Source organism: Pyxicephalus adspersus, chromosome 5 (assembly GCF_032062135.1).
Source record: "Pyxicephalus adspersus chromosome 5, UCB_Pads_2.0, whole genome shotgun sequence".
Taxonomy (NCBI): Eukaryota; Metazoa; Chordata; class Amphibia; order Anura; family Pyxicephalidae; genus Pyxicephalus; species Pyxicephalus adspersus.
The window spans coordinates 51,622,087-51,632,097 of NC_092862.1; the positions used below are offsets into that span (position 1 = coordinate 51,622,087).

Here is a 10,011-nt window from a genome sequence, read left to right on the forward strand (position 1 = left end):
ATAATTAAACATATTCAAGCTCCTTGCAGTTCATTTAAAAATGTAATGGTGTAATAAGAAATGATAATATCTTAACATTCCAGTCCAAAAGCATAACTATCTCCATTGTATATGACAATGCATTTATGTATGAGGCTGATGCTTATTTGAGGAGTTTGGAAGATAAGAACGTAGAGTTAAAGGACCAGGCCTAAATATAATAAAATGAGTATAATTGGGGCTGCTGGCGAGATACAGAACCTGTTGGTGAAAAGAAAATAGCAACTAGTAACTTAATAGCCTTGCAGAGCTGGTTCAAGCTGTTATTCCATTACAGTCTATCTGCATGCTGATAGTATATTGAGCACATCTCACTGTGATGGTAATGCCTGTCATTAGGCCAGAACAAATAGATATGTGTTTTCACCACATATTGACAAATAAATGAATACTTGGCTTGGCATGATATGTTTCCTACAAATGTGAAGCCAAACTGAGTTTAGCAATTAAGGTTGCCATGGAACTTACATAAACAGATGATTTTAGAAATTAGTTACCATTATTCCTGGCATTTAATAATTTGTTTTAATTTTTCCCTAATGATTGACATCTCACTATGTGGTGTAAAACATTAGGAACGCATTTATAGAGGTGAAAGCATACAAAGAATAGAATATTATTTTTAAAAATGATTCATGTTCGTTGGTGCATTTACTTTTGCATATGCTTATAAGCTCTGCAAATGGTGATCGCCTTTTTTGATCTGAATATTTGTAGTTTTCACACTCTGTGTTTACAAAAAAATTGCATCATGAATAAATAGAAATACCAGGTAACTAATGATCCCAAAATAACATTTCATATACAAATATGCAAAGAAACCCACAGAATGATTTTTTATCCTAAATTTTTTTTTTTTGAAGTGATTGGGTTACAGTTAAAATGTGTATGGGCACCATGAGACCTTGATACATACCTCAAGCAAACGCTACAGTGAAATATGAAAACTGGCTAAGTTAGATTTTTCTGGTAGACAGATATGTAACCAAGCTTTTGTATGCATTCAAATGCTAAATCAAAACCAATATGCCTCTTGAATGTATAAAGCAAGAAAGGATTAGACAGACTTAACTGGTTAAAGCGGACCTAAACTAAAATTTTTACCTTACATAAAAGGGTAGACAATTCTTTTATGTAAGGTAAAAATGACCTTCCTTTTTACAGAGGATGGGGTTTAGAACCCTTTTTAAAAAAGGTAAAGCTCCTCCCCTTTCTGTCTTGATCGCCAAATCGACAAAGACATAATGGGAGCGCAGAGCCTCTCGGGATACATGCAATCTCGGGCAAAAATGCTGATCTTACGCATGCACAGTGAGATCGGCACTCCTTTTTCCTATTTACATCACCCAATCCTGTGCCTGCGCAGTGTTTAATTGGGTGACGCAGCAAGAACGGGAAAGGCACCCAGTGCTTCTTCTGTCCTGGGACAAAGGAGGATACCGGGACAACAATGGACCCAATCCAGGAAACCCCTTTGGGTAATCGAAAGACCTTTGAAGGTAAAGGTGATTTTATTTCAGTTTACTTCCACTTTAAATATTATTTTGAAAAATTTTAGATCTTGAACTATCTATTTTTTGGTACTGGGATAGGGTAGTAACCATAAAGCCAAAGTCCGGGCAACATTCCAATTCTCTCCCTCCAACCTATTTTCCTAAGACCTTTTTCACTTACCTTAATCCACCATCTAGATCACCTCCTCCCTCTTACAGTACCTCCTACAGGGCTAATAACTAGCTATCAGCAACTGATGGCAGTCTTTACCTTCCACCATGAAGTTTTGTCATGGTCCCTGATTATGACATCAACACATGCAGAATCCAGAGCCTTGAAAGTAGCTTAGCAATAGACCCAATGGAAGATGTTACCAGGCAGTATAAAAGGAAGAAGGACCCTCCACTCTGCAATAAAGAAGGAATATTGGGAACCAGGACATCATCTGATAGTAGCTATTGGTAACTATTTTGGGCGTTTAGCTTTTTTAGGAGCCTTTACTCATTAAAGATTAACGTTAAGAGACTGATCCTTCAAAAATGCATTATATAGATATTTCAGGCTAAAACCTGAAATAAGTCTTTATAACATTGTCTACTTTTTCTGGCTATTTTTTAGCTGATTGTACTGGAAGGTTTAAATTGGTACACTAACACTGCAGGAAGTGATTTTTTTTCCCCAGATATTAACAATAAGATCTAGCCACTGGAGAGGACCCCTGAAATTTAAAAGAAATTCACATAAAATTTGCCTGATTCTGCTTAAAGTGAATTGGAATACATTTTGCTCCTAAATTTATTACAATTACCAACTGTGCCAAAAGGTTTACATTTTCTGCCAGAATGTATAATGTTGGTGAGTTCTGCTCATTTGTAGGGTTAATAGGCAAACTAAAGTGATATTAGGCACTGGAAGCCAGAACCGCCTATAAGGTGATTATGCAAAAAAAAATGCTTTAATAATATATATACAGCAGGAAGAGTCTTTTCAAGCAGTTAGAGCAGCATTTCTTTTAAACATAGGAAACCCTTGAAATAACTTTTAGGTCTTAAAGAACTCTTTCTATATTTTTTTTTTTCTTTTCAAATCTCGCGATCCGTGCTCTAAAAACACACCCCGTGCTCGGTAAAAAAGTGTTAGTGCAAAAACACCCCCTAAAAAACGTGCACTGGGGTACTATTTGTGATCCCTCCTCTAAAGATGAAGGGCCACCCTTTATCCCCAGACCCTCCGAAGCGAGGCTCCAGACGAGGGCTCGCTACTGAGCCCACCCAGCCGAAGCTGAGATAGACTTACTTGCCCCGCTGGCCGAAGCCAGAGAGGGGCCTTTTCTCCATGGGACTGCCTAAGCAAGTCCCAACAGATACTAAGCTGGGAGTTCTCCCAAAGAGACACTCCCACTGAGGGAGAGCGCGTAGTTGTTAGGTCGAGGCACTCTCCAAGACGTCAGGGCTAGCACCTAAGGAAATAGCACCCTCCATCAAATAGTGGCAAAAAATACTACACCAGTAACTTGTGACAAACATAAAAATACATTAAAAAAATAAGTGCACAGTGCATAACACACTGGGCAGAGTTTTTAAAATTGCCCATCTGCACTAATGCAGAGTAAAGGCGATGTGCCAAATCAGCATAAATAGTGACATAATAGTGACATTTAATGTGACGGTGCACATTAAAGATCAGTGGGTTCCCGGGCCCAGTGATTTTAAGGTGCCCCTGGATCGCCACTCCAGGGGTTCGACACTAAAAGCGAGATTTGAAAGCTTCTCAAGACCGAGTGACCAGACCAAGCTTTTCCTGCACCAACCAGAGGGTCAGTCTGCTATCTGGGTGCTCCTTCTCAGGGCAGGCCCCTGCCTTCTCCGGTAGACTAAGCCGGCAGAATTACCATGGGGCGGCCCCTTACAGAGCAACACCATCAAGTAGACCGTCCTTAACAGAGGTACTTGTGCACTGCATTCTTGCCAGGAACTACAGTGCCGTTCCACCCTGATCACTGGAAGGATTAGGTACTACACTTGATCTTAGCCAAAAGGCCGAGAAGCGATGAACTCTTTCTATAATTACTATACCCACAGCTCACTGTACATTAGTATGGTGGTCAGTGAGTGGAATATGTCTTATGTTGCTGGCCAGTGGGAAGAATGTTGCCCTTTAAGATAGCCAAAAAGATAACTGGTTTCAGGTAGAGTGATATAGGAGGCACAAAATGCTCATTGCCCAAGGAACCCCTCGCAACTTCTGGAGGAACCCTGGTTGAACACTGCATTAGGGGTAAAATTGCAAATCTTTAACTAATCTACTAACATACTCCGTGCTTTAAACCTGTATGTGCTCAATATTAAAAAAAATTGTCGCTCTCCCCAATGTTAAAAAACATTTGGCCAAGTTTAGTTCAGAAAGGGGGCAGCCGTGTGTTTACTGCTCTGTCTTTCCCACTCACCTAAGCTACGATATTATGGAGAATCATACTCCATTTTTTTCACGTTTTAATGTGAGGAAACAATTATTTAAACAAAATAGAATAAAAACATAGGGTTCCCTTAAATATTTCAACTAAACGGTAATTCAGGCATGTAACCTGGGTGGCCAGAAAAGCATCTCTCCCTCCTTATCACTAAAGCGACTGCCTTTCAACATTAGGGGTACATAGCAAGATGGGGTGGAATCCCCTATAAAGTACTTTTTTCCTAATGTTAATGTTAAAGACAAGGTACTATTTTTACCTCCAACGCCATATTATCCAGGGTAAATTTTGTCAATATTTTTGTGCACGCAGAGGCAGGTGACTGCTAACAAGCTGGAACAAAAACATAGTCCCAAAGGAAATCTAAGAGAGTAGTCAGATAAGCCAAAAGGTCAGGGCAGGCAGCGAACAAGGTTGGTCAGGAAACAGGCAAGAGGTCAGGACGGGCAGCAAACAAGCATAGTCAGGAAACAAGCTGGGGTCAGTACACAGAGAAGCTGGAGCAGGAGAAACAAACAACAAGAACATGGACGCAGAGCCAAAGGAACTCCATGTTCAGGCAACTTCCTGTTGCACTTCACTTCTTTTTAAAGGGCAGGGCCTGTTATGAATGGAGCCATGTGACCTGCTGCATCATACTCCACCACCGGAGGTACTCCAGGAGACTAGAGGTTGGTGGTGTTCACAACTCCACCAGCAGGGGAGCACATCGGCGAAACACTCTAGTCCTCTGTGGTAGTGGAGTCACATGACCTAGACCAGGAGGTGTACTGAGTAGATGATGCCTTAGCAGAGCTGGTGCTGGCAGCAGGGGAGTGAAAGGTGGGTGGCACTGAAGGAGGCACAAATCCTCTGGACCTGCAGGGATCTGTGACAATTTCATCCTGAAGTTCATCCTGGATTTCCTTCGTCAACAACAGATGAATCTGTCATTTAGTTTGACATGAACCAGATGGACTTACATCTAGAGAGCTTTGACAAGTCATGTGGTTGGTATTTCTTCCAGTATTTTTTCATGTAATAAAATCAATAGTACTTTATTTGCGTTAGAGTCCCAAAGCACAACCCTGTGTTTATAAATGTCTGTTGGTGTGTTTGATTTTTTTTTAAGTAGAACCAAGGGCATGGTAAGACTATATTTTTGTGTTTTAAATGAGACCCCTAAATTTGAGACTTTGCAGTGACCAATAGTAGCTTTAGAAGTGCTGCAGTGGACACAAGGTTCAACTAACAATCTTAATAATTATTGTTCTTCAATTAAATCTAAAGAGTGGACACTACCACAGTGTTTACACCATTCATCTATCCTCCTCCCCTGCTATGGCTTCTGCAGTAAATAATACGTGCAAAAACTATACACCAACACATGTTGTATATTACTGATAGGCATTGAACAATATATGTATATTAATATGTGTTTGTATATCCTTATATTGCTGCATCTTAATACAGCTAATATAGGGATATCATACAAGATCTTAACTGATAGATTATGTAAACTCTCATTGTATTGGTAGGTAGGTATTTCAAGTATCTGTATATTATTGAACCAGGTCAGAAATGGCAGTTTACAAAATCTCTCAGTGCCATGGCACTTTCTCCTGCAAGTACCATCTGAGAAAAGAATCGCTTGCATCGTTTTGATGAATGATGCTCCCAAAATATAGGAACTATTTCTACTCTTCCCCTTAGTTTTTCTATTCAGGAATATTAAACTGGGACTATATTCTTTATTGGTTACTAAGCTTCTGCCATAATCAGTAAATTTGCACAACCTACTTGCCATGTATAGCACAAACTTACCCCTGTGCAGCTGACCTGTAATAATGACAGGTCTAGGACCTGTCACGTCTGCATCTTTGGAAGGCGCGATCTTTGCCACTGACTCCATGGCGGACAATCTCTTTGGGCAATGGATGGCCACTGATGTTGCAACTCCTGCATGTGCCAGACTCTGCAACACAAAAATACATGGTAAAGTGTACAGCTTAAACCAGGATCTAGAACATAGGAGCAAGGGATTTATTTTTGACAAAAGGGGCATTGCTTGGTGACTTTTTGCTTTTTTTTAGTTTTAGCAAGAATTGCCTTTTACATGTCTTAGCAGGGTATTCTATGTATTTTCATGATGCAATTAATCTTAGGAGTCTAAATGAGCAAACATAGGACCCTTTTCAATTTCTGAATCAATATCTGACAATTGTTGGTTATTTGGTCATTATTTACATGGCAACATGTGCTATTAATCTTCTAAATTCTTTGCAAATTGCTTACTTTGCTTACGAAAGTGTCTGTTCTTCCTCTCGCTATTTAGCAATACATTCCATTATCAAAGCATGAATACATAAACACCCTGACTTTAGATTATCTTTTAATATAGGGATATTAAAAAATAATAATATTAATATTTTTAAAATATAAAATACATTATTCAATTGTTAGGATAATAGGGAATGTATTATTATTTATACAGACAAATGTTCCATTGCTGAACTTACCTAAGGATAACAGATGTTTTGATAGGAAGTGGGCACAGATTTTTAAAAACCCTGTTTAACATGCATTACAATTCTAAAAAAAATACTGTAAGATGTACAGTAATACAGATTGTAGAGATGTAGATATAGAGTAATGTGGATTATCCTACTATAAACTGTGCTTTAGCTAAGCAAATGGCCCTTTTATAAAATGACAATCCATCAACATTATCTGTACTTACAAACTGTACATAATATGTGGATGTGCTTATATAAGTAAATATTCAGTTTCTGACTGATTGCTGTTTTTTTACCTTAGTGAAGTGTTTTCTTCAACAAAAATCCCCTTCTTGTGAACTATGCACTATATATAAATAAATATATATATATATATATATATTTACAGCCTAGGCAATAGCAGAAATAGATATAAGGCAGAAACATCTTTTGGTCCCCTTTTTTAGTAGCCTTTCCAAAATTCAGACCAGCAAAACAGCACCAAATTCCTGACTCACGTGTAGCCTTCCAGATCTGTAAATTTTACATTAGTTAACATTTCAGAATGTGCCTAACTCCTTATGTGCCTAACTACTTATAAATATAGTACAGCCACTCCAGTTATTTTACAGAAATCTAACATGTAGGAACGTTTGGCAATTTGTTACAGTTGATTAGACCATTCCAAAGTTTGCATTACACTAACTGATAGCGTATCATTGTCATTTAAACAATGCTTATTGTATAATATCCTTTATAATCATTACAAATAATTTCTTCAAATTGGTCAATACAATTATGTAATTATGCAAAAATGTAGTTATTCTATACAAATATATCTTTATGTGCTATTTGGAATTATTTGCTAATTGCAGCAGAAAAATATGAGTAGTTTATTCACTTTATCGGTATTAATATTACTGATTTTTTTTTTTTTAGAGCTGGTTTAAAGGTTAAAGGAATAAAAGCAGCTGCATTATTGTCACATTAAAAAAGACCCCTTCAGATGTATACAGCTTGGGTTTTTGTATGTGCAATTAGTAGGTATTCAGACTCTGGATTCAATATTTTCTTTGGTTACTAATTTTCTTGATCCTATTTTAAGTACTATTCATAAAACATCATCTTCCTTAATAATGATTAAAACAAATGTAAAGAAGGAATATAATATTTGACTACAAAACACATACAAAATGAGAAAAGGTAGAGAATGTCTGAATATGGCCAATATTTTAATATACTACAACTTTTATATGACTTAATATGTAAATCTATAGAGTCTTATGTCTTTATTTGCAATTCTATAGACCATTTTTGCATGTGATAAAAATTACATCAATTTCATCTTAACGTTCTTGGCTAAAGCGGATTCTTTTCTTTTTAATAATATGCATGTGAGATGATGTAACATCATTCCTGTGGTTTTCACTATACCCACTGTTTGCAATAAAAATGCTGACTGGTCTTTTGTGCCTCTTTATGTAATGCATAACTATAAATGGTAACTACCAGCAGCATAATGCACAGAGCATATTCAGGTTATCTTTCATTAACACAAGTCATTTTGTGGATTATGATCAATATGTTGTAGTCATTTAAAAGATAATATAATGCATACATGAATTTTGATATTAGCAGTATGAACTTTGCGGTGTAAGTTACTGTAATAGCGGAAACAAAGAAGTTGTTTTCAGACTCAGCTTTACATTTTTCCTGCTATCTTATGTTTTCTATGTGGGACAACCTGCTTTAGTTATTTATGATGGCATCTACCTTTTTTCTGGTTTCTAATCTTTTGTTTGAATAGGTAGCGTTGGGCTAGAAGGTGGCTGATGAGGATAAATGGTTTCCAGGCTTGTTTTGATTCTACTATTAGGATTCTACTATGAGTATGGAAGGGCTCAAATTCATCGCTAGCAGGTAATATTATTATAGTATGTGGGCTGAAACAATTTTATTGCCCATCTCAATGTATATATTAGCCCCCTCTCACCCCTTTTTACTCATTTTGCAAAAACCATATACTTACCTAAATCCATTAAATCTTAAATCTACATTGAAAGTGATATTCTGGGTTTGGGGACGAATAATCATCATTGCAGGAATGCATGTGTCTGCTGCTCCCTTGTTGCTGAAATCACTGTTTGCAGACTGTTCTGGATGCTAGAAAGGCCATGACACTAAATAGCCAAAAGGAAGCATTCATATCATGCAAGCAGGCAGGGCTATGGACACTCAAAGAAAGTGAGGCCTGGAGCAGAGAATGAAGTGAAAAATCAGTGGAAGGCCTGCATGGCTGGGAAGGGATGGGAGCAGGCAGGGGAAGCGTTAAGAGTTAACATAGAGAAGGGGGGGGGGGGAGTTGCTGAATTAGTATGCCTGGAAGTGACGTACAGGGGGGAGACAGAAGAGGACTAAAAAGGGTGGTGAGTCGGAAAGGGAGGGTCTTTTTTCAGTGTGACGGCGAGAAGGAAGGAAGTTTTTTAGTTAGCTGAGCACATTACAGGAGCACATGGCAGATATTGATGCTTTGCTGGCGCAATTGAGGGCAGCTGCAGAGGATCAAGGGCCTGGCTGGCTGCAGGATCAGGTAGAGACTGTTCTACAGGGGGTTGCTTCGGTCTCCACCGGTGCGCCTGAGTCCTGAACCCCCTAGGGCTCGCTGCCGCACTAGGAGCCCCATTAAGGACCCTCCAGGGTCTTCAGCCCAGCAGATGACTGCTGCTGAGGCTGAGACAGCTCTGAGACAGTGAAATCCTCTTCTCAGGCGGAGCCCCAGGGTGGTGGGGGAGCAGGCAGAGGTCCCCCCCTTCTTGCCCTGTGCGATCAGTAGTGCAAGCCCCAAGAAGGCTTTCTGGGAATGATGGAAGCATGCACGGCCACATGGACGGGGGGCGCTCTCGCTGGGGGGCGCCACAGGGCGGCTTACTGGGGTCCAGCATTAGGGCAGAGTCGTGGAGCTCTGGCCACAATAGGAGGGAGCCGCGGGGCTCCCTGGATCTGGCGGCAAGTGCAGGGGTGCTGGACAGAAGCAGGGCGCCTGTTCCCTTCTCCAGGATGGTCCCAGTGGAGGAACAGGAGGTGGGGACAGACAAGTGTGAGGAGGAGACAGGGCCACTGGGCCAGGAGTCTCCAAAAAGGAGAAGATCCGACTCGTCAGCAGCAAGGGGCGGTGACCTGCGTGATGACGCAGGCGGCAAACGTCGGGATCCTAGGAGTGCGGGGGGAAGAGCTGGCCGGCTTCTGGAGGATGTGGCTAGCTGCGTGAGGGCTGGCAGTGGAGGCAGCGCAGCTGGTTGGTGCAGAGTGGATGAAGGGGCCCTGCTGGTGTTGGCCAGGCAGGGGGACGCAGCCCAGAGAGGAATAGAAGAACCAGCGGGGGTGGCAAGCGGCTTCCTGATCCTAGGTGGTCCAGAAGTGCCTGAGCAGAAGGGAGGAGGGAGAGCTTGCGGGTGCCTGTTTGGGGGAGGGGGGATTCAGAAAAAGGGAGAGAGGTGAGGTGACCAGTAGGCAGGGTGGTCTGGGAGGCCGCAG

General features: G+C 40.4%; 1 pseudogene; it reads right to left on the bottom strand.

The window, feature by feature from the left end:
• Positions 1–3,473: 3,473 nt before the first annotated feature.
• On the bottom strand, positions 3,474–3,584 carry LOC140332212 (U2 spliceosomal RNA; annotated as a pseudogene).
• Positions 3,585–10,011: the final 6,427 nt, after the last annotated feature.